We start from the raw sequence: 6000 nt of genomic DNA on the forward strand, positions 1-6000 counted from the left end.
GGTGATTAATGAAAATCAATCTGAGAATGCAAATGTTGAACTACTGGAAGTGAATGAAGTCAATTTAGAAAATTTTAATTCTAATGTTAATTACCAACGAAAATTTGTAAAAGCTAGACGATTGCTTAAAACTCAATATAATGTAAACCAAAATCTCACTAAGAAAGTTTGTAAACTGGAGAGAGAGCTCAAATTGGATCCAATTGACATTCATTTTTCAAATTTACCTGAAAAGGGCAAACTCTTTTTGAAAATGCAATTACGGCTTAATAACAAGTCTGCTAGGGGTAGGAGATTTTCAAATTATGAAAAACAAATGTGTCTTGCATTACATTTTCAAGGGCCCAAAGTATACAGACAGCTACGTAAAATGTTTCACTTACCAGCACCTCGAACCCTTAACTCTTGGCTTGAAAACTTACCTTGCAGAACCGGATTTCAAAAAGATATTGATTTACTGAACTTAAAAGTTGAAACTATGACTGAAGAAGAAAAATTAACAGTTGTTACAGTTGATGAAATGTCGTTAAAAGAAGCCCTTCAATATGACACGAAAAATGATGCTGTTGATGGCTTTGAAGATTTCGATAAATGTAGAACTTCAGAATATGCCAACCATGCTGCAGTTTTCATGTTGTCAGGTTTAACTTATTTTTGGAAAAACCTATCTCGTATTATTTTGTGAAAGACTCTATGAAAAAAGACATGCTTCATGACATTTTGGTTGAAACAGTAGAAATGTTAATTGAAATTGGCTTTAAAGTAAAAATAGTGATATGTGACCAGGGTACGAACAACCAGGCAGTATTCAAAAGACTTAACATCTCTGAAGAGACCCCATATGTTATAATAAAAAATAGTAAAGTGTTTTTTATGCCAGATGTTCCTCACCTATTTAAATCTATCAGAAATATGCTTTTGAAATATGACTTTGAAGTTGAAGGGGAACAAGTTTCTTGGGATGATATTGAAACCTTTCACGGTCTGGATTCAGTAGAAGAATTTCGAATGGCTCCAAAATTAACAGAAAAGGATTTAAATCCAACCAACTTTCAGAAGATGTCTGTGAAACGGGCTTGCCATGTATTTAGTCATTCCGTTGGTATGGGAATATACATGTACGTATTGACCAAAAAAATGAAAAAAGAGTGCTTGGCAATAGCAAATTTTATAAAAGTTATGGATACACTTTTTGATATATTTAACTCCAGCAATTTGAAATCAGACAAAGATTCAAGAAAACCACTGGTAAAAGACTGTGCAAGCTTATCATTTTTGAAAGAAAAACAAGAATGGTTTACAAAGATAAAAGTATTGGATTGCAAAAGAGAACCACCATGTATTAAGGGATGGCGAATTGCCATCTCAGGTTTATTGAAATTAAGCCATGATCTCTTTGAAAACCATGAACTTAAATTTATTTTGACGTCTAATCTTAATCAAGATGTGCTTGAAAATTTCTTCTCAAAAGCGCGGTCCTTAACAGGAAGCAATGAGAACCCAACTTGCCAGCAATTTCGTTACACATTCCGAAAGCTCTTGTGTTCTTCTTTATTCTCAAAATCAGACAAGTCTAATTGCAAAAATGTAGAAGAGAAATACATTGTAAAATTGACAGAATTGATGAGCATTAATTTAAATGAAGCTCCAGTTGAAGATGAAGAAATAAATTTCTGCGACAGTTTAAATGTAATGCCTCCACCTACATCAGTTACCCATCTTCCACTTGTACATAGAAATGTTCTAACGCATGTTGCTGGTTATATAGGAAAAAAAATTATTGAAACTCACCCACATTGTAACAAATGCCAAAATGCCATACTAAAAGATTCAACAAAAATAGACAATGACAATAAGATGCTAATCATACTGCGTTCCTACATAAACGGTTCGGATAAAGAGTTTGGAAACTTAAAAGTGCCTACTACCACATTTTCGGAAGCTATAATGAAATTTGACATTTTATTTGATCAGCTTTTCAGTCGCACAATGCATAAGAAAAATCTCATGGCAAAACTGGATTTCAAAATGAGAGAAATTGAACTTCCCGAGTCAATATGTAAAGAAATACAAATAAAAGCCCGACAGTTTTTCATCAGATGTAGGATTCTTCGTTCCCTTACAGTACATAATGAAGATCACGCAGTAGCTAAAGCTGCCATGAGAAAAAGTCGAAGTATTAAAGAAAATATAGATGTGAATGAAAGAAAGAATCGCAAACTTGCAAAGGTTCTACACTTGTAGACGTACTATACAAGATACCAATTTGGGTTATACATGAATATGTAGTTTGCTATTTTGAAATATATGAAAGTTACCATTTTCTATTTAGAACAGTATGAAAAAATTTTCTACCTGATTTCAATGCAGTCTTAAGTTTGTAAGACTTAATGTTATATGTGAATATATTATAAGAGGAATATATTACTACATAAAGAATTAAACATATTATTATTCATAATAAAACAAAACTTTAATCCATACTGATTTTTGAATTTATCATACACGTATTACTAATTATTAAACAGTTTAATAACTACATTTAGTAAGTTTAATTTAAAACCTTAGTTGTAAATGAGTGACAAAGGCCTAGTAATTTCAGTTAGATAAAATGCACGGTTTAATGATATTTCGACGAATTTTATAATAACTACCTTTCTCTATCCTTAGGAAACCGAAAAAAATTATACTTCTTGGACTAATTGCATTCGAACTTTCACATTTATAGGCCTCGCAACTTTGTGAATTCCAACTAAAAACTTCTCCGCCGTCGGCCATTTTAAAGCTCTAGTCGATCGGAAAAAAAAATAAATATATATTTATTTTCGCAGTACCAGCGCTGACTCACAGGCGGCGCTTCAAAATCCAGTCTGCTAAATTTCCTATAAAGTCGCGTATCCTTATGACTGTATCGCCTTCCAGTCATATCCTTCATCCATGCCTTCGTGTTGCGTACCAGATTATACATCAAACCATATAAATAGAAAAGACCTACCTTTTCACGAGTTTACTAGAGAAGAAAGCCTTAGAAGTTTATGGTTAAAAAACATTAGTCGGGATGATTTTGTACCAAAAGATACACAGGTGGTTTGCAGCCTGCATTTCAAGGAGGATGATTTCTATTCAGGTTTGTAACTTTATTATGGAAAACATTTTCAGTCCGATAAAATTACAAACCGGCCCTTACTAAATATACTATATTATTCTAGGTTTAAAAAGACGAAAGCTTAAAACTTGTTGTAACCTAAAATTATAATTTATTGCGCTTATAATATATTTTAACTTAATATTATTTTATTAAAAATGTTAAAATAATATATTTACCCTATGATTGAATCTTCTTTTCACTTTTTGTTTTATTTATTTATTTACATATTTTTCAAGTATTACGCAATAATACTATGTTGCTGGCAGCATCTAGAGAAAGTTCTTGGTTTCTGTTTAACTCTTTTATATTTTATAACCACAATTAAAAAATTATAATCTTTAAAAAAATATTATAATATTATTTAAATATTGTCATACTTTCGGTTCAATTAAATGTTTTTTAAAATTCATTTAAAAAAAGGTGTTTTTAGTTGATTTTTCCTATCTGATTAACGTTAAATTTTGGTCGTAGCGGAACCCTGACGAGAAAATATATACACGGTAAATTCGGGCGATTGGCGGGGCCGCTAAAGCGCGGTACGCGTGATCGAAGTTGGCCGTGCCAGAGCGTACAGATGACTCTGAATTTCAAATATCATAGAGCCACCTATCGACCAACGCGAGAAACGTGCTGATTTTTTTTCGCTTAGCAGACGCTTTGTGTTCAGTTTTGCTAGGTATTGAAAAGTTTAATGTGACCAATGAAACTCTGTTCCCAATAATTATTCGCGACCGAAAACTATCGTCACGGCTTATATAAACAAGCTGGAATTCAAAAGAGATATGTGGGAGACCGTTACGAACTGCAAGAAGATGGGCCATCTTAGATGGTGGCCCAGGGAAATTATGGTGTTCAACGCGCCATCTATCGATGAATTATTGAAACTCTTTTTTAAATGGTTTTTTGTATTATTATAGAATATGGAGTCGTGCATTTTAGATAATTGAAATAGCAGTGTAGAGATAAATAATTAAGTTAAATCTTCATATTGTTTATTAAATAAACGGGTCTTTGAAAAATTAGGCGGGGGCATGTGCCTTAGGCTTTAATCATATAATAAACATTCAGAGTGCCCTATATGTGAGCAGTCCATTGCAACTTATAGTGAAATTCTTCACCAATTATTGCATGGCAGACATTTTTTACGCTCGGGCTTCCATTGAATTTCAGCGTTAAGATATTTATATCTGTAATGTATGTTATTATTGTCTCACGCTCTCAACAGTCTACGTTCTCAGATGTCGCTATAGTCAAGAGTTCCTTTTCCCTCAAGTGGAGGTGAAGAAGCCCGCTGGTCGGAGGCCGCCAGTTATCAGAGCAAAGAGAGAGAGCGACTGAGTAAAGGACATGAATGACAGTTAATAAAGATTTAAATATAAAGTATCATTAGTAGTTAAACAGTTATAATTAGTTATAGACAGGCAAGCACGTAGATATAGAAAGTCTAAGGGGGGGGAAGAGTTATTACACAACCAGATGAAATCGCGAGCGTAGCGAGCGCGAAATTTTTCGTTAGCAATAAGTTCAATAACGCATGTTTAAAGTACTAGCTAGACTTGGGAAGAGTGACAATGACATTTCCGCATGTGTATCAAACGAAGTTTTTTAATACATTTGCGAGAAAATTATAATATTAATGATCCTAAATAAAGAACAGAGAAGCACTGTTGTACAATAAACTTTTAAACTTTATTAAAAAGCTATGCTACGGCCGTTTCGGCGCTAAAATTGGCGACGTCGTCAGGCAAAACTAATCAAGATACAATTTTTGGCCGAGAGTTATTGAGAGAAACAGAGTAAACACGGTTCGAGTGTAGGCACAAGAATAACAACAATACATTTTATACCAAAGCAATATTCCCCTGGTTAAGTAACTGTACATAGTGCATAGCAATCTCCTGGGCGGGGCCATCAATGTTGTTAATAAGTCGATTAGCAATTTTTAATTTCACAATTTCTATAGACTCTCTAATGTTCAATTTTATTGGGTTGTTTTCTTTGGAGATTAGTTTTGCATTATTGGTGTCTATAGTGTGTGAAACCCCCCGAACATGTTCAACAATGGCTTTGGGCCTTTTTAGTCTAAGATCCGCATTGTGTTCCTTTAATCTGGCTGATAGGCAACGTTTCGTTTGGCCTACGTAGCCCATTGAGCAACTGCATGATAGTAAATAGATTCCACTCTGGTCAGCCTTATCTACTGTGTCTTTTCTAGTTGGCAAATAATTTCCAATCTTGTTAATGGGTTTGAAAATCGGTTTAACGTGATTATTTTTACACAGGTGGCCTATTTTTTCTGTGAGTTTGCTATAGGGTAATATTATGAAGTTGTCCTTCTTATCAAACGGTTTGAGCTTGGTGTGGTTCAAGGTTTAGGCTTTATTTTGTACAAAATAAATGATCTTATTGACGAAATTTAAATCAAAACCCCTATTAAGTGCTACCATTCTAATGAAATTAATTTCGTGGTTATATTCCAATTTTTCGCTACAAATGTTAAACGCTCTTTCAACGTATGAGAGAAACGCAGATTTTTTCTGAGAGAAGGGATGTGTGGATTTGTAGTGTGGTGGTGCTACTATTGCAAAAGGTTTTCTAAAGACGGTCGTGGTAAACGATGTGTCGTTCTTCTGAATTACGGTATCTAAGAATGGAATTTTACCCCCTAACTCCACTTCTACTGTTAATTTTATATTAAGGTTTTGTGAGTTTAAGTAGTCGAGGAATATATTTAAATCGCTTACACTATGTTTCCATTTAGCTAGAACCCGATTTCTTTAGATCTTGTATAAGTTCTTTAGAATTTTTTACAGTATATTTATGTTTATTTACTAAATATCCGAAGCATTTGA

This window comes from Leiobunum rupestre, chromosome 1 (genome assembly GCF_980474605.1).
Source record: "Leiobunum rupestre chromosome 1, qqLeiRupe1.1.hap1, whole genome shotgun sequence".
In the NCBI taxonomy this organism is placed as follows: Eukaryota; Metazoa; Arthropoda; class Arachnida; order Opiliones; family Sclerosomatidae; genus Leiobunum; species Leiobunum rupestre.